At 31.7% G+C, this 25838-nt stretch overlaps 1 pseudogene; it reads right to left on the reverse strand.

Moving 5' to 3' along the window:
* Window positions 1-4549: 4549 nt before the first annotated feature.
* Window positions 4550-11045, reverse strand: LOC149543003 (S-adenosylmethionine synthase-like; annotated as a pseudogene).
* Between the last annotated feature and the right edge of the window lie 14793 nt (window positions 11046-25838).

Below are 25838 nucleotides of genomic sequence, written 5' to 3' on the forward strand. Positions count from 1 at the left end.
TGCCATCAGGGGTCTTACAGTGCCTGGAACACAATATGCCCCTATGTGTCTTATAATTGTAGGTCTACCCAAAGAATTTTAAGCAAATATAAAATTCATGAAATATATATAAAGGAAAAAGATAAATATCAACACCTAAAAAATGATAAATCACACATTAGCTTGCCCTAGGTACAATAATAATATGCCCCAAGCTAGGAAAAAAAAGATGGGTAGAGTTTGAATCAGGTTTGCAAACAATGAAGCTCAATAGAGTGTTCCTGCCTCCTTGGGATTGAAATTGAAATGACAGAGAGGCTAAGCAAGAACAAGATAGATATGATCAAATCATAAAAAGATTCATGATGAAAGATAAGAAAGATATAGATCAAGAAAGCAAGGTTAAATCACCAAGCATGAAAAGCATGCCCCAAATTAGAAGAAATGGGGGTGAATGAAAGACAAGAAGATAGAAAGAAGAAGAGGAAAAAATGCCTCAAAAACCATCAACTATGCAAGATAGGAAATCTTCATTGAGATCACGAACAAGTGACTTGTACTAAAAAAAAGCACAATTGTAATCACAACTAATAGTAAAGAAAAGATGAAGGAGGCCTCCAAAAGGTAAACAAACAAATAAAAACCTCCAGAAAGACAAGGGGATAAGATGCATGTTCATATCCATATGATGCTTTTGTACATTCTCTATACTTACTCATTTTGACCAAGATTAAGATCCTAGTTTTAATCATCGAGCCAAGTTACACAACCTTCACTAGTTAGAACCATGAAGATATGAATTTAACTCTATTAGAAAGATCACACAATCATCACTAATCTCCAAAGTAATTTGAATATTTGAATATGATCATACGCCTCCCACAATCATCACTAGTCACCAAGGAAACTATAATGATATGAATGGGATCTAGTAGTGTTGAAAAACACTATGAGTCTTGAGATCTAAACCACACAAGCAAGAAATCAACCAAAAATATGTCTCATGGTCCACAGTTCTCTTGATATAAATCTAGAGAGAACCATAGAGACACTCATTGAAAATCAATACTAATCAAATCACTTATAAAAAAATAAACTACATGCGCCTAGTGCAAAAATGACTAGGGAGGGAATTAAAAAAATGCAGATATAGTGTAGTAAACATGTATATATAGAAATGAATAGTCAACATACAAAGAGAGATCAAAGCATAACTCAACATTAATTATAAACTAAAGTGTAATAATCAACACTATTTTCCAAGGAAAAGGTCAAGATCTCACAAGTAGGCAACGATCACAAGACAAGACTCCTGGGGTAGTGTTGAGAAACACTATTTTTGGTGTTTAAGATATTTAAGGAACACCATTGTTGATATTGAAAAATACCATTTTATTTTCTTTTTTCTTTTATAATTTTTTTTTGTACTTTTGGAATATATCACTTTTTTTGAAATTTTTTCAAGATCCATAAATATGTATAGATGCCCCCTAGCAAGAACAAACATTAGGGATAGAACTTTGTCAAATGAAGCACATTGATAAGATTAGGGAGCTGATCAACCTCAGGTGTAGACAAAAAATAGGCACCTGATCCAAAAATAATTGTAATAATAAAAGGACCCAACCAATTAGGCTCAAATTTTCCTTTTCGAGCTCTATTTTGCCGATTCTTAGGATTCTCATGTGATACAAGATCTCTCACTAAAATTCTCTAAGGAAAACTTTCTTGTTATAAGTCTTAGACAATCTTTTCTGATAAACTCTCATGTGATCAAAAGAAATTTTTCTCTTCTCATCAAGCAACTCAAGTTCTTGTAATATGATAACTCTGTAGTCTTCATTTGTCACTAATCTATTAAGAGTAACCCTCAATGATGGAATATCAACCTCTAAATACTCAAGATTGTAAATATGAATAACATCCTTGCTACCAACTAAAGAATCAAAGTCTGTCAAGTTCCTCTCAATTTCTCTTGAATCATAAAGTTGTCCAATAACTAGAGAATCTAGCTCATGAGGAATATGTAAATTCAAAATCTCATTAACTGTATTGGGTTGAGCATGAATCACATCAATACCCAAATCAATTGTAGAAGGCTCTAAAAATAAATCCAAATCATACTTATTTGAATATGTTCTTTCATCACTATTTTCTATATCTGAGTCATTTTGAATTTTTGAAGTAGAAGCTTCATTAACCAAACCATGTTTGTCTCCCCAAATAAGATTAGTAAAAGGCATAAAATCATCACATATATTGTGTTGATCAAGTACATACACTTCCTCATCATCATTATAAACATCAAAGATGGGTCCATCATCATTTTCTTCTTTGTAAATCCAACTTTTAACAATAATTTATTCTTCCTTTTCTTTCATAGGAAGTAAAGGTTCAACCAAAGTATCACACTAAATCTTAGTAAAAGAAGAAGGTTTCCTCTCATGTGAAGGTAACTCATAGGAATGAGGTGAAAATGGAAGAGTACCAATATAATCCATCCTATATTCTCCCTTTCTTGTGTCAAGATATTTAATTTCATCTTTACAAAGTTTAAAATTGGTATATATCTCATCTAGATTTTTCGAAGAAACAATCTCACATATCTCTATTTCATTGCTAAGTGTCTTAGATTCTATCACACATTCTATGGATTCTTCAACTATCTTATCTGAAACTCTATCCAAAGGTATATGTGATTCTACTAAAATATTATTGATAGCCAAAGTATTAACTCCTAAAATATACATCTCAATACCATAATGTGGAAATGTGACACATTGATGATATGTGGAAGGAACAACTTTCATTTCATGTATCCAAGGTTTTCCCAATAAAATGTTATAAGTAAGGGTACTAGTATCAACAACATGAAATAGAATATCTCTCTCAACTAACTCAATCTAAATAGGTAAAACAACCAATCCTTTACACTATCTTTCACTACCATCATAAGCTATGATACTAACCTTTTGTCTAGTATCAATATCTTGTTCTAAATATCCTAGCTTTTTATCTATGTTGAAAGGAAAAATATTCAACTCGACAACCCCATCTATCAACACATGTCCAACAAGATTTTTGTGAATCATAACTTTAATATGTAAGTAAATTTCATGTGGATGATTCAAATCTTTATCATTTTCCTTAATTGCAACCATGTTGACAACATTGTCTACATTAGGATATCCATGATTTTGATTGGAATAAGTATAATTCACTCTTGCTTTCCCATTCTTAGACAATTCATCCTTTTCATACTTAGACAATGGATCCTTATAAGCTTGATGATTGTTATTATTAGCATTACTAACACCATCAATTGTTAACTTTCCATTATCAATCAAATTCTAAATATCATATTTTAACCTTTGATGATTTTATGTAGTATGACTAGGCATTATCATCCCAATGTGGACCCTTTACAGGAGGTGGTTGCCAATTCTCAATAAAAGTTAATATATTGCTATCAACAAACTCTTTTAAAACATCCTCATAAGGTCTACTAATCAATATGGTGATCCCAATTGTGTGGAATTGAACTACGACCAATTACTCAGTAGTAGAAATTAATTTAAATATATAAAATTCTCTTTAAATAATTAAATCATAAAATTTAATAATGTTTGTGACCATTAGAGATTCCTAAATGCACAAATATGATCATGGGTCTAATAAAAAATGCATAATGAGCCCAAACTTACCAATTAACTGGAGGGTTTATCATTTTAATTAACAGATATGCATCACCCCTACAGGGGCGACATTAGCTTAGTATGAACAATTGAATGTGTCATTGTTGGGGATATAATTCCTGCACAATGAACAACCCAATCAAGTGTAGATGCACAATAATAATATAGACAAAGCAATAGTGTGTGAAATGGCATAAATAATTATTTAGTTAATTTCATTAAAATAATAAACTTAAATCATTCCTTTTGCACCATAATAAAATTTTATAGCAAGAATAGTAAAAATACTCATAGCACAAACACATCAACTATAAGCTAATAAATTCCATCATATATCCATAAAAAAAAAGTATATCTGAATACAAAACAACCAAATGTCATCATAAAGCATCATGTCGCATCATTGGCATCATCCTACAGATATGATCAAACTAAATAGTGTAGAAACTAACATTTATCAGCTATGATATTGGCAATCAAAATAATGTCAAATCATCAAAGCATCTAAAATGCACATAAACATGAATATCATAAAGTGTCACCAAATAAAATAAACCATGGTACAAAATTCAAACATAAGATGTACTACACAAAATACAAAATAATTTGTTTTAGAACAGAAATATTAGGACTATATATAGATAATTTTGATTATTTTTAAGAAAAATCCCCTTTCAAGCGGCATAGTCTTCTTAAAATTTTAATTGTATTTCACTACAAAAAGCCAAAGATGTGGTCAAACAACCATTAAATTTAGGACTCTATTACTGTTGGATGAAGAGTAAATTGTGAAATGATACTTTTAGAGGAAAATTAAAGGAGTGGAATACAATCTCAGAGCTATTAGTCAAAGCTAATATTTCATTGCAACATAATCAAATAATATAGGTAACAATCTTTTGGAACATGTGATTTCCACCCCTCTTCATATCAAGGTTGATTGCAATCATGTTAGATCTAAAATTAAAGGTCTCATTAATGATATTGAGGATTTCTTTGTCAAAGATCATGCCTATGGTATAGGTGTCCACAAAAATAGAGAGAGGCTCTAGCTTGCCAATGGCATAAAAAATTTGCACAAGACATTGCCTTTCAATCCTAGATGGTACAATACACTTGGCATCTTGTCAAACTATTAATGCTCTCTTGGGATCCACCTTAGTTAGATCCTTTCCAAAGAATGCACCTCCTCCATGAGCTCCCCTCCCTCCATACATGCCAATAATAATTATCCTACTAGTAAGGCATGAATCTCCATGAGGACCTCCATTTTAAAACCTCCAAGTGGAAGATTGTGTTCTCATCAAGGTGTTTCTTCAATATCATAGGTTTAATGGCATGCTCCTTAAGATCATTAGCTATTTTATTATTGTTAATGGTCTTCATTTTAAATGGATATGAGAATAATATGAGAATAATGTGCACACGTTCAGGAACCATGATGCCTCTATATGACCTTGATAAGCTTGGCACCAAGGTTAGTAGAAAGGACATGGGTGAGAGGAATGAGCTCAAGTATCTCATAAGTAGCATACCAAAACATGTGACCATAATCACAAGCTCCAATCTCCTTAGTCCTCTTGGTAAGATATTCATGGATATCCTATGCAATATCAAGGCTTTGTTGTTCAATATTCACCAACACCTTGTAGTTGTCAGCATCTAGACCTACATCAGTGGAGATAAAGCCAATTTCTTTATAGTTATTACATATTAAAAATCTTGGTGTAGATTTCACATGCTACCTTGCTCTTAGGATCCCTCTCTTAGCAAGTATTCAAGACTTTATCAAAATTTTGATTGCATAGCTTATCAAGGCATCTCTCATTCACAAACTTAGAAGTAAATACAAAAGTGTCCTTGATGTAGGAGTATTGTGGGTTGCCTTGTTATCCTTCTCATCTTTGTTCATTCTTCCTGTTAGTGTTGAGTTCTAGTGATTTCCGAGTTATAGTTGTTGCCAAGTTCAATATTGGTCAAGTTGTTTAGTATGGGTTGAGTTGTTCAATATTGACTAATTGTTATGGTGATTGAGTGTTCCTTCATGTACTAAGTGAACCTGATGTTTTTTTCTTCTTAGTTCCTTCTTTAACTAAATTTGTCTCTGATTGGTTACTACTATGAACTGACTTGTGTATTTAATTTGAGTCATAAATTTAATGTAAGGATCATGCAGTAGGATGCACACAGACCATTTTTTGGTTGGCCTTCACTTATGTAAAGATCTAAAATATTCTATAAGCCATTTTGGCAAGTATAAATAGTGATATCTATGCTTAGGTTAGAAAATCACTTGGAGAGTTTGGAGCAAATGATCATAGACAAGTGAGTTTAGAGTTAGATTTACAAAGATCTTAAACCTAATCTTAAACCTAAAGAGGATCAAGATAAGGAAACATTATTGAGAGTATTGTCTAAGGCACATTCAAAGCTTATTGTGGAAGTTGTTCCTTATGACTATAGGGTACATTAATAAATCTACCTATCATTAGTAAAAACACATTAATCACTTAATGATAGGGTTATTAATTGGATAAAATTTCTTTACTATACTTGATATTCTTTATTTTAAGAATATGTTATAGGTCTCTTGATATGGTGAGATGATGTTAGTACCAATACCAGTTGATGATGTTTTTTTCTCTACATAAGCATTACATCATACACTATGTTGGTTTTGTTAATATTGTGTGGGCTTGCTAGCTATTTGGCACATCTCAATTTCAACTGTGCTTCATTATTCAAGATCCCAAGAAGATCTTGGCATAAGGTGTTCACCATTGAGAGATGAGATTTCTTTGGTGCTTGGTAAAGTAGGGGACAATATGCCACTTGGTCTATGAGATCCATGCACAATGTAGTACTATTTTATTGTGCTAGACATCTAAAAACTCTTTGAAGATATGTACAATAGTCTTTAACATATTGCCCACTACCACACTACTTCCTTGAGATGTGTCTCCTCTTCTCTAAATTTTTATGGATACATTGGTGACTACTATCAGTCTTCACTCCATATTCATGGTTGTGGTAATAAAGGTGGGTTACATGTAAATTAAAAATTTTCTACAAAATAGATATCTCTCAAGCTTCAAAAAAGTAGCATTTCATATCTTCATGTGATGTCATCTTATGTTATTATAGAGAAATGTGAGTATCACCATCACTGTGAGTGATTCTCTTACCTTAGTGTGCTAGTGTCTTCCAATTTCTCCAAGAAGATTTTAGATTTAGTGTTGTGAGATACATGGATCAAGGTTAATATGTGAAGTGTTTTAGTATTTCCAAGTTTGTGGAGATTTTTCATAGTCATCATTCCAAGTTCATTATGCAATCAAATTTCAATAGTGCCTTCTATGAGGTTATGGAAAAATCAAGTTTTGGATGGTATCATTTTCATCATCCATGCAAGCATTTCTTGTTCTTTGATCTTTCTATGCAGTTATTGAAAATAATATTAAAAAAATGAAAAATTAAAAAAAAATTGAAAATTTTGAAAAAAAAGAAGAAAAAAAAAATCAATAAATGATCCAACAATGAAAACCTTCAGGAATTGTTGGCCAATTAATATCTAAAAACTAGTTTCTAGTAGATATTAATTGCAAAATAAATTCTTAGTGGTGAAAATAGTTTTAATAGCACCATTAAGTGGTGAGTGATTGAAAACTGGCTTGCCAATAGTCACTTATCTTCATCAAATTTTGAAAAAAAACTAATGGAAAAAATGGAAAAAATGAACATAGAAAAAATGCAAAAAATGGTGTTCTTTTTTTTTCTACTACTCATTGTTTTTAGGAACACTCAATGGATTTTTTGGTCCTTTAACTCTTGGCATTTGTTGTCACTCACTCTTGCAACTCTACTCCTATTGAGCATGGTCATCAAAACTTTGATCACCCATAGTATGTGTTGTGTGTTTAGTTGCAGTATTTTAGTGGAATGTGCAACTCACTATTTGTTCTACATTGCCTTAGTTTGATGATGGTAGCTCCTCAAATTGTAATCTCTATTACAATTTATGGTTCCTTCTAGTGGTATACTCTCTAGTTATTTTAGTTCAATGGAGTTCTTTTGTAGTGTTGTAGTTCTACATGCCTCTTCATTCCTTGTTCATTCATCCATTTTGGAGGCACTAGTTGTTAAGTTTCTCTATGTTCCAACCTTGGTCTCTCTGCACATGCATGTTGTTAAAACAATTAATTTTTTTTCATTATTTTATCTCTTAACTTTATTTATATTACTTATTGTGTTGATCACTATGCAACACCCCTACCTAGCCTTTATGTGTTTCCCATGGATGGTCAACCCTTTTAGTTGGCAGAAGGTGTTCCATCCTATTATATATCTTTCATTCATCACCCTTAATCATCCCATCATACTATTCATTAGTTTCATCCTTTATAATCCCTTGAGATAAAATTTGCATGGCTCATACATGTACCCATTTGGACCATGATGTTATAAACACAAATAAAAGAGAAAAGAAGAAGACAAGAGAGAAAATAATAAACCAAAAATAGGTGGTATCAATGTTGGAAATTGAAAATTGAAGAGAGAGAGAGAGAGAGAGAGAGAGAGAGAGAGAGAGAGAGAGAGAGAGAGAGAGAGAGAGAGAGAGAGAGAGAGAGCATGTCATGTGAAGTAAAGAAAGGGATTTGTTTTGATACATGAGTATCTCAATTTAGGGTGGAGCCAATGCTATAAACCCAAAGTGCTTCTAGTTCACACCGAAATCCTCTTGATCATATAGATTGCACAAGGACGTGTAATATGCTAAGTTGGGGGAATGATGAGAGCTATTTAAGTCCTAAATTACACCATTATTTTAACCTTCATATGGTCACTTCCCTATTCCATTTTCATTCTATTATATCCCTTTTTTACATTTTAAGTTGCATATTTCTCAATATGTATAAGTAATATTTATTTAAGTTTTTAGATAAAATATATGAGTGATTAATATTTGATTATATTTTACTAACATTTACTGTGTTATGGAATTTAATGTTTCATGTGGAAAAGAATAAATGAGGCCATTCATAACTACAATTGCATATTATTTGTTTATAATTATAATTGAAATTGTGGGGAATATTATTTGTTAAAAATGATAGGGTGAGGTTCGAACACATAAACTCCCCCATCCTATTTACTAGCATCACCGCTCATCCATCCACATTATTTGGGTAAAATCACATGCCTTCTTTATTTAAAATTATGTGGCATTAGTTAAAAGAGAATAGGAAGGTCGATGATTTTAATTCTTGACCTTCCAATAAAATTTCCACCATTTTTCCATTGCATTGAATGTATTTTACGAAAATAGTTATAACGGTGTGAGAATAGGTTGGGAATAGAGAAGTCAAGCTCTCTTATATATTGCATTATGGAGACTGTGTACGATAAATATATTTTGTGCATCGATTTTAATCAAAATTTTTGTGCACATTTGTAATATTTTTAAGTGGAGATAATAATACTATTCATTAGAGAAATGTAGAAGACGTCTTTGCTCTATCACTAGATATGTTGAGGAGGTAGGGCCCTCTCCAAGATTTCATGGTGATCTTTTATATTCAATCGTGTGCTATGTATTAGCTTATTTTTATTGATATTGGTGTGCATTAGTTTATTTATGTTCAATTAATATTAGTACTAAAGTTATTGAAGCTTGTATTCAATTCATTTTCTTTATAGATTTAATAGGTTATTCAAATTCACTCATCCACTCTTGAGTAGATAGGGATTAAAAGTACAAGATTTGAATTAAATTAATATTTTATCAGTAATTAATAATTCTTGTAGTGATTTTTATGTAGCTCTTTTTGCCAAATTGTTGTTGTTAAATTTATTATAGGAAAATGTCTTTATTTCTATCACTAGGAGGTGACAGTTCCTATCGCCAAAATTGTGTTAGTTTGATGTAGATTTATTTTCATGTGTTATAAATGCATCCATAACTACTTAGTTCATAAACTAACATCCCACGATGGTATATTTCCTGAACACGTTTCAAAAGTTTACACTCTTAGATTGACACTATAGACCAAGTTGAACTTCATTTAAAGTTATGTAAATCAGTTTTTGGATTAGATTGTGTGGGGATTTTTACCATCAACATTTCGAATTACACTACATGATCCATCATCAGGATGAGAGAGCAAGAATTGTGATCCTTCATTTAAAGTGTAAAATATTTATTATTTTTTCCCTAGTGTTGACCAATCAGGATTGTTGTCATACTCTGTTGGGTAGACCTTGGCAGTATGATGGACATGTTGTGCATGATGGTATATTGAATTAGTAAACTCTTTGGGTGAATGGAGTGAAGAAAAAAATTGTTGCCTTTGATTGAAGTTCCTAATGAGGTAAAATGTACTACTAAGAGTTTGTATGGTCAATGGGAAATAATTAGTATGATTTAGAACATCCTACAAACCAACCATAAAAACCCAAATCTATATATTATTGTCATAAAATATTTAGCATAAGGGCATACTGAAAATATATATATATATATATATATATATATATATATATATATATATATATATATATATATATATATATATATATATATATATATATATATATATATATATCCATCTTGATTTCTTCAACATCCATTAAACAACTTTATTGTATAGAGACGTCACCTGAGGTTAAACTCAAGTTTAATATTCCTTCATTCACATAGCCTGATTTCTATTTCTGGTTACATTGTTCATAACTTTTGTTCTATACATATTCTTGAAAATCCTTCTATTGAACATGTTCAAAAATTTTCCTTCTAATATATATCAAAAGTTGAGCACAATCCAACTATTTTATTAGGATTTATGACCTCTACACCAATACCCATTTTCGTTATCATAAACTAGAAAGAAAACATGCTTCTCCTGTTAAGGGGATAGAGGAAGAAAAAAGGAAGGACTCTGCTCATCCTGAGGACTATGTCGAGGGTCGAAAGGAGGATCAAACGAAAATGGAGGATATCAATGACAATTTCTACTCCCCCCCACACGAGACTGCTGAAGATGATTGTGACGCTATGCAGAGGGATACCATGCTTACCTTCCTACATTCTGCTAAGGAGAAATCCAACACCAGTCTCAAGGTTGATTCTTGGATCTACAATGAAATAATGGGTTTGAAGAAAAAGTGGGATATTCTGCAACATAACCTGGATACTATCAATGCTAAACTTAGTCATATGGAATGATAGATGGGAGACATCCCTAACAAACTTAACAACTATGAGCAAAACCTCACAATGTTAATCAAGGAGAGTAGCACTAAGATGGAATAGGTCACCTCGAGTATTTGTGCAGTCGCTGCAAGCCTGGGCAAAAGGGCAAATGAAGATATCATTTCGGCTGAGGGTCCAAGAAAAAGAACAAGGCAGAGCTCGAGGAAGAGTGCTATGAAAGCTGTTGCTACTATGGATGCTGTTTCCATTCAAGAGACTGCTGCAATTTGTATGGAAGCAGCTAAATTGATCCTGGAGCTGCAATAGTGGCACTAGGGTGGGTTCTCTGGTTTGGTGCCTATCTGGTATTGGTTGCTGGTTGGGGACTCTGGTCTTGGTTTCTGGTTTTTTATAGTTTAGACTGTTTGTGGTTCTAGGTCCCTGTAAAACTTGGGTTAGTTTGTTTTTGGACTTTTCTAATGGTTTCAGGTCCCTGTAAAACCTGATTTTGATACTGTTCTTCAGTTTGTTGCAGGTTTTTTCCTGGTTGGGTTGTCTTGCTTTATCTTTCTATTTTTTTTTAAAGGGTTTCAGGCTCCCTTCAAAACCTTCTTTTACCATAATCTAAAACTAGAAAGAAAACATGAAACTCTACATAGGGAATCCAATATCTTTCTCAAAATAAATTAAAATGAAACCAAACCAATTTTAAATTGACCACTTATGAGCCTAGTTTTAGAATCTATAAGACATTAATTTTTAAATCTATAAATCATCATACAAGCACCAATAATTTCTTGTAACTCAAATGAAGATCTTTAAAAGCCCATTTTCAAGTAACTTTTCATAATGTACACACATTTTCACCAAAATAACTCAAAACAAAGAGCAAAGAACTTTAATTAACATATCTTTATATTGAGTATAATTAGAGGTTCTTATTCTTTCGAATGTGCATGTACCAAATGTTTCAATCTAACTATAATTGGGCATTCTCCAATCTACAAATTTTTTTTTATACCAAAATTACTATAACTTCCCCAAATTTTGATTAAATTAATCCAAAATAAAAAGAGAACAAAGGTATTTAATCAGCCTATAAAAAATATATAGAGATACATGGTTTCTAGGTTGTACTTGGTTGTACAATACCTAGAACCTATTGAAAAGAGATTGTCTGAAGTACATAATGTGTAATAGAACAATCATTATTTTTTCAAAAATGTCAAACCTACTACCTATTGTTGAGAATTTTGTTTTTTGGTCTTAATGCTATCATTTAGTTGATTGATGAAGAGGATTTGAAAAGAGAAAATAACAATATCACCTAGAGAAAGGTTGATTTATTTGGTGTGTAAAATGAGCATTAAGATCAAGTAGGACATTGATACTATAGTGTATTATTTATTGACTTAAAGCCTAGAATGAAAGATTAATCAAACAAAGACTAGAAGAAGATCAAGTAAAAAAAGTGTCTATAAAGCCTTGCCGAGGAGTTAGTGCAAGCTGAGCAAAAAATAGTAGAAGTTGAGTGAAAAGTAATAGGTGTCGAGAAAAGAAGAAAAATAGTGCAAGTTGAGTGAAGTTTAGTATGTGCCAAGTAAATTTTTGTTGGTGTCAAGCATCAGTAAATTTTAGTATTTTTTGAGTGAACTAGTGTTGTTCAAGTGATAGAACACTACAATTTGCAAGTGACAACATGTTGATGGCGAGTGATAGTAAAAGATTTTGATTGAAGATTTATTGAATCTAAGCCAACTAATTTAATTTCATGAATTATGTAAGCATGTAGAAGATACTATGATGAGCTAGTCGAATAGAATTCAAGGTAAACTATTTTAAGCCAAATTCAAGGAAGATTAAAGAGGAAGTTTCTAGAATAAACTTAAACAAAAAATTGGGTAGATTCATTGAATCATACCTAACCCTAAAATAAGTGATTATGGTTAAGTGAAAAAAGATCTAAATTCTCTATTTATAGAGATGGTTGGTTAGAAGCAATGTTGTCATGTGCAAGAACCTAAGGAAGACAAGGAGTCTAGGGTATTGCTTCATCTAGTGGCCGAATAGAAGAGACTATTGTTGGCATACAAAGCAAGAAGGCTAAAGGGGATGAATGCTTGAAGGGTGAACAAGTTATCATAGTTGAAGAATATGAATGCCAAGAAGAATGGAGGATCAAAATAGTGATCTATCATCTTCAAGTGAGTTGTAAGTTTTATTATATCAAATCATGTTGTTTCTTTCTAAAAACTATATCATTGTGGATAAATCCTTTGTACTAAGGTTGACCTAATAGTCATTCATAAATCCTCTAACAAGGTGACATTCTAATGGAATGTTCTAAAGTCCTCTAACAAGGCTCACTCCTAAAAAGGTGATTAAACCCTCTAACCATATCACATTTAGTAGTGTGCATTGTAACCTTTAATAGGGTTTGCCTTTCACAGGGCATCACTTCAAAAGAGTGAGATTTAGTAGTACGTTACTAGTGGTTTTTCCCAGATTAGGTTTCCACATAAAATCCTTGTGTCAAATTATGTGAATGTTCTTATGATATTGCATGTTTACATTTTTGCAAAGTTATTTTGACCTAGGATAGTAATCTATAAAGTTATGAGATTGTATGATCTAATGGATGCATGCATGTTAAGGTTTTATGGATATGGGTCTACTAAGCACTAAAATTTTTATTTGTACATTTGGACCTCAGATAACTGATTCACCCCCCACCCTAGTTATTCTAAATAATTCAAACATCAACCACCTTTTTAACCAACCTATTACATGCTTTTAACACTTTTTACAATTTTTGAAAAGTTTTAAAGTTGCAACTTTTACATATTTAACATTTTGACCTCACAACTTTGTGCCAACCTTAAAAATGTGTAATAATTGACTATTAATCACCATTTACTTGATATTTATACCCTTCCTTGGGTTTACAAATATATTTTAACCTTATTGACCACATTCAGACCACCTTGCATAATTTTGAGAACCTATAACAAATGGCTTGTCTAGCTTTTACATATTGACTCAAAGGACTCAAATATGTTATAAATGACATAAATACATCTTAATATCTAATACAAGTAATCTTAAACTCCTTTTTTTCTTGTACTTAAGGTTCTCTTGGACCATTCTCCCAACTTTGAGAAACTTCCATGTCCCATGGAAAAGCCTTTTTGAATAATCTACAAACAAGCTTTTATTCATCCTTCTATTATGCACTCTATCTTGCATTCATTATCATGGGTGAAGTTCAAATGGTTTCCCCCAAGTTCAATTCCACTCTATCATTCCTCTCTAAACATCAAAATGAACTATGCCACACCTAGGAGTCCTCTCTTGCCTCTCCCTAGTTCTTGGCGTTAGAAATTCAAATGGGAAGAGTACTTCTGAGGGGATGAGAATAGTGTATGGGGAGATTATAGTGAAATTTTAAGTAAATAAGGAAAGACTTAGAGGAACAGAGCAAAAATTTCACATCCAATTGATCAAAACAACACAAGAGACAAGGGACAAGATTAGATATCAAATCTTAGAGGATCAAGATTAGAACAGAAGAGTAGATCTAGTACTTGAATCTAGAAATTTGAGATTGCATTTAATTAGGTCAAATGTTCTAATACTCTCTCACAATTGTATTAGAGGTTGAAATCCTATGTTGATAGGTTAGCTTAACAACTAGGTAGGAGAACCTTTGGAGAAGGTCATGAAAGTCCTATTAAATTAGGTGGATTTAACAACCTATTGTAAATCCTTTAACAGGGTGGCACTTCATGTAAGTGTTTGTTAATCCTCTAACCAGGTCACTATTGACATAGTGTAAAGCCTTTAACAGGGTAGGCCTTTCATAGGGCAAACCATCAGAAGTGGTTGAACATTGATTGCTGCAATAATTTTTGTGGGTATCATCCCCACCCTAGTTTTACCTTCTTATTCATGGAGGGTTTCTGGGTTATCAATTCTGGTGTTATGTGTTGATGCATTCTTTCATTTCATGTTTGCTTATATGTTTACATGCATTACTCTCTCACAATTGTATTAGAGGTTGAAATCCTATTTTGATAGGTTAGCTTAATAGCTAGGTAGGAGAACCTTTAGAGAAGGTCATGAAAGTCCTATTAAATTAGGCGGGTTTAACAACCTATTGTAAATCCTTTAACAAGGTGGCACTTCATGTAAGTGTTTTTAAATCCTCTAACCAAGTCACTATTGACACAGTGTAAAGCCTTTAACAAGGCAAGCCTTTCACAGGGAAAACCATCAGAAGTGGTTGAACATTGATTGCTACAGTAATTTTTGTGGGTATCATCCCCACCTCAGTTTTACCTTCTTATTCATGGAAGGTTTTTGGTTTATCAATTTTGGTGTTATGTGTTGATGCATGCTTTCATTTGATGTTTTCTTATATGCCAGTTGATCAGAACAACACAAGAGACAAGGGACAAGATTAGATATCAAATCTTAGAGGATCAAGATTAGAATGAGAAGAGTAGATCTAGTACTTGAATCTAGCAATTTGAGATTGCATTTAATCAGGTCAAATGTTCTAATACTCTCTCACAATTGTATTAGAGGTTGAAATCCTATGTTGATAGGTTAGCTTAATAGGTAGGTAGGAGAACCTTTGGAGAAGGTCATGAAAGTCCTAATATATTAGGTGGGTTTAACAACCTATTGTAAATCCTTTAATAGGGTGGCACTTCATGTAAGTTTTTGTAAACCAATTTTTATCCTTATAAACCCTTATTAACACATAACTAAAAGCAATGTACATGCATGTAAACATATAAGCAAACATGAAATGTAAGCATGCATCAACACATAACACCAAAATTGATAACCCAGAAACCCTCCATGAATAAGAAGGTAAAACTAGGGTGGGGATGATACCCACAAAAATTATTGCAGCAATCAATGTTCAACCACTTCTCATAGTTTTCCCTGTGAAAGGCCTACCTTGTTAAAGGTTTATAGTGACTTGGTTAGAGGATTTACAAACACTTACATGAAGTGCCACCATGTTAAAAGATTTACAATAGGTTGTTAAATCCACCTAAATTCATAGGACTTTCATGACCTTCTCCAAAGGTTCTCCTACCTAGCTGTTAAGCTAAACTATCAACATAGGATTTCAACCTCTAATACAATTGTGAGAGAGTATTAGAACATTTGACCTGATTAAAAAATTGTTGGATTCAAGTACTAGATCTTCTCTTCTCATTCTGATCTTGATCCTTTGAGATCTGATATCTAATCTTGTCCCTTGTCTCTTGTGTTGTTCTAATTGACTGGATATGAAATTGCTGCTCTATTCCTCTAAGTATTTCCTTCTTCACTTGAAATTTCACTATAATCTCCGCATACAATGTTCTCATCCACATGAAAATGGGTTTTTGACCACCTTTTAAAGATTGTAAATACTTAGGGTTAGGTATGGATCTACAATCCACATTAAATTTCAAATTCCCACTCATACCTTGCATTTTTCTCATTGGTTGCATGCCTTCTCCATTTTTATGATTGGTTGCATGTTGATTTCATAGGTAATTGCAAGGATTTGATCTTATCTTCTTATCCTTTTGTGAGTCATGCAAAAACTATTTCACATCTTAGTTTGTGATGGCACAAACTCTTATGATGATCCTGAGTTACTCGGCACATATTGTATTCCTGATGCTCAACACATATTATTTCTTGATTTCTTAGCATCTACTACATTTATGGTTTGATCGGCACTTGTTATATCCTAGTTTACTTGGCACCTATTATATCTTGTATTTCTCGGCACATGAGTGTTCCTGGATCACTCAGCATCTAAACAATTTTGGATCACTCGGCATATATAGTGAAAATGGTGTTGACGCTCAATTGTCAAGACTATTCTTTTGACCAACACTTGGCATCCAACTAGACCTCCTTCTCATGCCCTGATCATCCCTTATGATACTCTAGGTAGACCTTCACGTCCACCTCTTACCTTCAAGAAAAACTAATCAAGAAGAATCAAATATCTACCTTCTTTGAAACTAGGTCATGGTGCGAGTTTTCAATTCTCACACTCTCAAGAGCTTCTAGCTCTGATACCAATTTAATTTGGAGTATTTAGAACAAATCCAAATTTTTATATTACTATCACTATATATATATATATATATATATATATATATATATATATATATATATATATATATATATATATATATATTCAACATAGAGGTAAACTTAAAATATAAATATAAATATCCTTCTTGATTCCTTCAACATCCATTAAACATTTTCATTGAATAGAGGCATCTCTTGAGGTTTACAAAAAATTTAATATTCCTCTATTCATATAGCTTGATTTCTATTCCTAATTACATTGTTCATAACCTATGTTCTATACATATTCTTGAAAATCCATCTATTTTAAATATTCATAATTGTTCCTTCTGAAAGATATCAATGGACTAGCCCAATACAACTAATAAATTATTATTTATAGTCCCTACACTGATACCCATTTGTTATTGTCATAAACTAGAAAGGAAACATGAAACCCTTCCTAGGGCATCCATTACATTTCTCAAAACAAATCCAAATGAAATGAAACCAATTTCAAATTGGCCACTTCTAAGTCTAGTTTTAGAATCATTAATCCATTATATTCTACAATCCATAAATCATTATACAAGCACAAATATTTTCCTATAACTCAAATGAAGATATTTAAAATATTTTTTTCCCCAAACTTCTCATAACTTTCACATAGTTTCCCAAAAATGACTCAAAAAAAGGGAGATGAATGTTAGTTTAGATATATTTCCAATTATTTCAATTAGAGATTATTATTCTCCTAAAGGTTTTTGTACCAAACATTTCAATCTGACTATACTCAGGTGTTCTCAGATCTACAAATAATAACTTTTACCAAAACTATAATAACTTCCTCAAAACTTAATGAAATTAATCCAAACCAAAAAGAGAAGAAAGGTGTTTAATAAAAAATATCCAAATATATAGATTATACATGGTTTCCATGTTATAATTTTCCATCCAAGACCTGTAGCCAAAACTAAAAACTCAATCAAAATAATAAGAGTAGAAAGCACCATAATTCTCCCAAATGTTTCCTTATTCTTCTTAATAATTTTGAATGGCCATTAAAATAATTTTATAGACCATTTGATGGTCTAAAACCTCCTAAAAATTCCCAACTACCTTTTGAACCAACTTATTACATTCCTTTAAGCCTTTTTTCATTTTTTGCAAAGTTACAAAATTGCAACTTATAAGCAACTTTTACATATTTAAAATTTTGACCCCACAACTTTGTTCCAATCTTAAAAACATGTGATACTTGACTATTAATCAAAATTTACAATATGCATACACTTCCTTGGGTTTATAAATATATTTAAACCTTATTCACTATATTAAGACCTCCTTGCATAATTTTGACAACCTATTACAAATGTCTTGTCTAGTTTTTACATCTTGACTCAAAGGACTCTAATACATTATAAAAGACATAAATACCTTTTTATACCTAATATAAGTACTCTTAACCTCCCTTTTTTCTTGTAATTTAGGTTTATTTACACTAAAAAGAATCAACTTTATTTTTCTATAATTCCTAAAGGGTCAAGTTGTGGTAATAATGGCCGAGAAACTAAAAATAGTAATGATTGATGGATAGAAGATACTAGAGGCCAAGCACTAGAAGATGGTAGAGATCAAGTGAAAGTAGAAGATGATAGTACAAGCCCAGTTCCAATGGAAATTGAAATATTTCTTGATGAGTACAAAGATATTTATGCTAAAGATATACCTAATTGTTTATTGATAGTAAGATGTATAAGTCATGTATGGATCTAATTCCTTGAGCTAGTTTTCCAAAAAAAAACACCATATAGATTGACACCTACTAATAATGAAGAACTTAATAGACAAGTGTAGGCTTTTTTGTAAAAATCTTTAATCCATGTGTTTTACCTATTGTATTAGCACCTAAGAAGACTGGAGAATGGAGAATGTGTATTGATTATAGAGCTATTAACAAGATAACAATGAAATATAGGTTTCTTATGTCGAGGATGGATGACATAATGGATTGTATGAGTGGAGAAAAGTATTTTTCCAAGATTTAGTTGAAAAGTGGTTATCATCATATCATAGTTAGAGAAGGTGATGAGTGGAAGAGTGTTTTCAAAATAAAAGATGGTTTTTATGAATGGTGGTTATTCCTTATGGTTTAACTAATGCACTAAGTACTTTAATGAGATTGATGAATGCAGTTCTCAAGAGAATCTTGGGTAAGTTTGTGATTATCTATCTCGATGATATTTTGATATTCAACAAGACTAAGGAAGAACATCTTGAGCATATTAAACAAGTATTGTAGAGGCTGAAAGAGGAGATGTTTTTGATTAATTTGAAAAAGTGTTCCTTTATGCAAGATGAGATTGTGTATTTGGGATTTTTGATTTCAGCTAATAGTTTGAGAATGGATCCTAAGAAGGTTAAAACAATTCTAGAGTAGCCTACACCTAAGAATATGGGTGAGGTAAGATCATTTCATGGTTTGGCTAGTTTCTATAGGAATTTTATAAAGAATTTTGATTTTTTTTGTAATGCTATGACTAAGATTATGAGAGGCAATTTGATGCAGGGAGCTCCCCTTAATACTATAAACTCATAATAAAAAAAAAGAAATAATAGCAAATGCAAGAACAAAATATGGACTTCTTATTATTTTTTGTAAATGTGGAATTATAGAATTCTCAATTACAATATGCTAACCCAAATGGGCACCTTCAATACACTAATCTATAAAACAGTGTTGCGAACCATCACCCAGAGTTGTCCTAGACAATGTTTGGGCCTTTCATAAATAGGTAGTTGTATGCCACCTGGGAAGGTTCTAGATGCTCAAACTTAATACCTAGGGCCAATAGACCCTAACAATACACATAGATTTGGCCAAATACATTTTTGACAAATTATTTTAGAAATTTTGGTAGCCCAACTTCTAAAGGCCATAACTCATAAACTGTTGCTCTGATTGCTATTATAACCACTTTTTGAAAATTCAAGGTCCTAATATACATGCTCAAAACCACACTAGCACCCTTTCATTGAGTTTTTGGACCTCATCCAGGTACTCTAAGGCCTCCAACAGTACTAAACCTGCAGATTTTTTAGCAATTTTTTCTAGTGAAAATCGGAAATAACTTCTTCGTCACTTATGCTTGAGCAATGAGATTTTTATGGTAAGCTTACAACTTTAAAATGAACCTTCTTATAGAAAATTAGAACATTCCAAGCTCATATGAAAAACTTACTAAAAATAGCAAGTTCCCATAAATAGTAACCACCCTATCTACTAGTCCTTATTAAAATAGAAAAGATTGAAATACAAATATTTTTGGGTGATGCAAGATTTCTCTTACACCCAAGATGCTCCTACATCACAATTGGACACATGGAGACTTTGAAACAAAAGGTTATTGAGTTAATTTTATTGGCTTTGCATTATTTCAATTAGGTCTTTTAGGTTGAATGTGATGCAAGTGGTAATGTAATAGGAGTTGTGTTGAGTCAAGAAGGTAAACCTATTGCTTTCTTTAGTGAGAAGTTGAATGATGCTAAAAAGAAGTATTTTGAGTATGATCAATATTCCTATGCTATTGTTTAATCCTTGATGAAGTGGAGACATTATTGTATTCCTAAAGAGTTTGTGTTGTATATTGATCATAAATATTAATAGTATTTAGGAAGCCAACATAAGTTGAATTAGATACATATCAAGTAGGTTGAGTACTTGTAAAGTTTTACATATGTGATCAAGCATAAAAGTGGAGTCACTAAGTTATAGATGCATTGAGCAGAAGACATTCTTTGTTGATCAAGATGAAGGTTGAAGTTTTTGGTTTTAATGGGATGAAGGAGTTGTATGATATTGACCTAGATTTTTCTAAGGCATGTAGGGAGTGTAGAGAACCAAATTTATCAAATCAACCAAGTAAGTATGATGAGTATTTCATTCAAGAAGGTATGTTCTTCAAAGGAATTCATTTTTGTATACCAAGAAGTTCTATGAGAATTAATTTGATTAAGGAAAAGCATTGTGGTGGATTGACTAGACACTTTGGTATTGATAAAATATTAAGTTTTCTTAAGGATAAGTATTATTGGCCACATATGTATAAGGATGTTCATAAGTTTTTAAGGATTTGTGGAATTTGTCAAGTTGAAAAAGGAGTAAGTTAGAATACATGATTGTATACACCTAGTTTTTTCCTAGGAAAACTTGGAGCGACATCAATTTGGATTTTGTTCTTGGATTACCTAAGACAACAATAGGGTATGATTCAATTTTTTTGTTATGGATAGATTTTATAAAATGGCACATTTCATACTATATAAGAAGATATCAAATGCAGTGCATGTTGTAGAGATTTTCTTCATAGAGATTGTTAGATTGCATGAATTACCAAGAATTATTATCTCTAACAGAGACAACAACTTTGTTGGTTATTTCTAAAGGACTTTATGGAAGAATATGGACACTAATTTGATTTAGTTATACATTCCATCCACAAATAGATGAGCATATAGAGGATGTGAATAGAAGTCTGGTTAATTTGTTGAGATGTTTAGTTTGAGATAACAAGGGTGATTTGAATATGGTCGTAGCACAAGCTAAGTTTTCATATGATAATTATATGAATAGGAGTATAGGAAAACACCATTTGATATTTTTTCAAGAATGTAGCCTAGAGGTATAATAGATTTGGGGGATGTTGTTAGTGAAGAGAAGAGAAGTACTAAAGGGGGAAACAATCTTGTTTTATGAAGTCTTTGCATTAGGAAGTGAAGTTGAGATTGGAACAAAGTAATCAAAAGTATAAGGAGAATGCAAACAAGTCTATAAGACATCATGTTTTTGAAGTTGGTAATGAGGTGATGGTTCATTTGAAGAGGAGTATATTTCTTGTTGGAATATATAGTAATTTGAAAATGAAGAATTTTTATCCTAAGAAGTAGATTGAAGAGGTTGAACATATATTGGATCAAAAAGTTGTTAAAAGGACAAGAGAAAAAGATCACTATGAACATTTGGTGAAGTGGAAGAATAGACTAGTGGAAGATACTATATGGATTTCTCAATCTAAGTTGGATTCAGCTTAGCTTGTGACATCTCAATGATTTGGGAGAATCATTTCTTTCAACCCCAATTCTTTGATAGCATCTTGGATTTCCTTGCTATCCTACTCATCTTTGTTCATTATGCCTATTAGTCTCAAGTTCTAGTGATTTTTCTGTTGTATTTTTTGTCAAGTTCACTATTGGATGAGTTGTTTAGTGTTGGTCAAGTTGTTTAGTATTGGCCCAAGTTGTTTAGTATTGATCAAGTGCTATGGTGTTTGAGTGTTCCTTCATCTATCAAGTTAACCTAATTATTATTGATGCTTGATTCCTTCTTTAATTGAGTTTGTCTATGATTTGTTCCTAGTGTGAGCTGACTTATATGTATTTCATTTGAATCATGAATTTAATGTAAGGATTGTGCATTGGGATGTGTACATACCATTGTGTGGTCAGCCTTCTCTTATATAAATATCTAGAATCTTTTGTAAGTCATTTTGGCAAGTAGTAAAGGTGTCTAGACTTAGGTTAGAAAATCGCTTAAAGAGGTTAGAGAATACGATCCTAGAGGAGTGAATTAAAAATTAAATTTACAAATATTATGGATCCTGAAGTTGTAATCTTTTGTATTGGTCATAATCTAGAAGGCCTTATAATTAGGTGATGATTTGATGAATCAACAAAGTAATTGGTTTTTCTTCTCCCCTTGGTGTTGTTCTCTATTATTTTCTTATGTTATGTTTCTCTGCAAGGTGTTTGGATTGTTAGGTGTGCCTTTGGCACTAATTTTCATAACCATACTTATATCACTTTTGTAAAAAGAAAAAAATCTATAAATTAGTTTAAAAGGCCCTCCCCTTCATGCTCACAATGTTAGAGATCTCCATACTATATGTTTCAATCAAGTGTTTTTTTTTAGGGTAAAAGACAAAATGTTTGAATATCATATTAATCTAAATAAAAACAAGATGAGTGATGTAGTTCAAATCCTTCAAAACAATAACTCAAAATATTACACAACATAGAACTTTTAGAAAGTTAGATTGTTCATTAAACTTTTCCAATTCTACTCTGTCCCTACAATGAAAGAAAAATAACTATTTATTACAATTTCAAAAATTGCCATATTTTGAAGATTTTTGAGAAATTTTTATTTTTCCATTTTTGGTAATTTCAAAACCCATCATATGAATCCTCATTTTTCCAAGAAAATCCCCCAACTAAGGCAAGATGAATTGCCAACTAGTCTATGAAATCAAGAATGTGATTTTGGATTTGTTATAAAAACAACTTTCTAAAAAATTGGAAAAAAACACAAAAATCTAATATCGAAGGCCAAGATGATATTTGAAGCTCCCAAAAAAATGTAGAAATGGCCACCAATCAAGATGACCTCCATGAGCAATCCAAATAGCTCCTCCTCACACAATTGCCTATTAAATTTCAACCAAAATCCACATCTGAGTCAAAAGTTATGACCCTCAGATGCTCATGCATCAATTAGGCACAAGAAATGTTATGAATTAGGGAACATAAGAGAATTGTATAACCTATATACCTTGCATCTCCCACTCAACCCCCACAAGAAAACAAGTAAATTCTTTCAATAACTTGTTCCAGATTGGTTGTCCCTAAACAAAGAACAAAAAACTCAAGAAACAAAATGTTATTAACATGTAATTGAATGGTAGAAGATCCTTTTAGGAATAATAATTCATTTCCCTATGATTCTTTAGTGAAAATTTCATGATAAGATATTGATCCACCTTAATTTTATAGGGTAACCAAAACTAAAAAAGTTTGTAGTGCCCTTCTAATGATGTGTCTAGAACTTTGAACACAGATCTAGCTCCCTTCCTCTAAGCTCTGATCATGGGATCCATTTTCCTATGTATACAACCAAAGGATATAAAATTATGAACATAAATATATAGCTTAAAAAACACAACATATCCTCCTCAAAATTAAGGGAGTTATCCAAGCTATTAGTATAAAAATTTGGTTTGTGCAGAATAGTACTAAAATAAAGGGAGAAACATTCATTCTATCATATTACTAAGTATTCCAACTAGAGAAGATGAGTATAAAACACATAGATTTGAAAACACATCATATAATTCTCTTTAAATGAAGATATTTGTCTAGCCTAACTATAAAAAAAAAACATTTTGAGATTAACAATGATAAAATACCTACATCTTTCTCTACCAAGACTCTTCCCCTCCCACACTACACCACCTAATGAAAATAAAGTAGTTAAGAGTTTAGATTTAATGGGAAAGCCCCATATTTTCATCTATATAAACCATATTAAAAATATCTATGTTATTTCTAGGCTAAGAGTGACAACTGGTGTCATGGGACAACAATTGTATGCTAGTGTGATTTGGCTAGTAATTGCATGGCCCAATAAGCAATGTGTTGTACCTATTTACTATGCAATGGATTCTTTTAGGTGGGAGATCTATTTTAGGCATTAAATGGTAATTTTCTTTATCACATAAAACAAATTTCCAAGTAAAGACAATTTTCTATTACTAGGTGATGCCCATAGTGAAAATTCTATCAGTTTAAATATTCTTACTAAAGTTTTGATTAAAGTAAGTCTCCAAAAATATAATACTAGTTCATTGTATCAATTCTTTAGAATAGGATTATTTGCTATAAGGAAAGTATCAATAAGTGTATATTTTTATGTTATTAAGTACAAGAAACACTATTAGAAAAATGTATAACATGGTCAAACACAAAGGACATATCATACACTAATATCTATCTGAGGAAGAAGATGTATACATATATTGAGGCTAATTTGTGTCTATTAGGGCAATTCTACAAGTAGAAGATAGACCTACACATGTGGAGACTCCAAGGTGAACCTAAAATAGTAAGTCTTACTTGAGAGATATCATATTTTGAAAAGTGTTGGGCATTCAAATCATCCAAAAACTTTTGAACGAAGGTACCTTCGTTTGAAGGTTGTGTAGAAAGCACCTTCAAATGAAAGGTAACCTTGGATAAAAGGTCCTTTCATTTAAAGGTTCTTTGTCATCATTTAAAAAATATGAAATAATGTTTAACAAAGTCAAATTACACATTGCATTGGATCATATATATGTTATGAATCACCATACCCTTTTGGATGTTCTTTTTTAAGTCCATAACTTTCTTCTAGGTAATTGATGCTCTTAATAATAGAGATCATGTTCATGTGGTGAAGGATACAAGTTTCAAAAACTTTAATTCACCAGGTTGACACTCTCAACACATTAAATTGGTCTATTTCACAAGTTTCAACAATACTCATATGGTATTAACCTTTCTTACATTCACCACAAAATCAAAATTTTCATTACATAACCTTCTATGTCATGAGAAACTGTCTTTCACCTTAGAAACCAAACAATTGTTAAAAGTATTTTTCAATGAAAATAAGTTACCTCTAATTTGTCTTCCAATAGAAATCTCATCACTAGAACTTCTAATGGTTCTACACAATCCTCCTTTAAATTCAAGTCAATATCCTTTATCATTTATCTATCCCACACTCGACAAGTTTTGTTAGAGATTCAATTGAATAAAGATCATTATTGGTTAGTTTCTCATTAAATGAAATAGTACCTTTACAATAGGTAGGGTGAATTATTACCAAACACCACAACACCACCATCAAATTCATTTACTATAACAAAATTACTTTTGGCATCAATCATGTCATGCAATCCCCCACTATCTACGATCTAGAAATCACTTTTCCCAATGTGTGTAACAAGTGCTTTTTCCACTTATTTTTCTTTTATTGGACAATATTCCTTAATAGAAATAAAGAAAAT

Source organism: Cupressus sempervirens, chromosome 8, assembly GCF_028749045.1.
Source record: "Cupressus sempervirens isolate cs-2001-9-10 chromosome 8, ASM2874904v1, whole genome shotgun sequence".
NCBI lineage: Eukaryota > Viridiplantae > Streptophyta > Pinopsida > Cupressales > Cupressaceae > Cupressus > Cupressus sempervirens.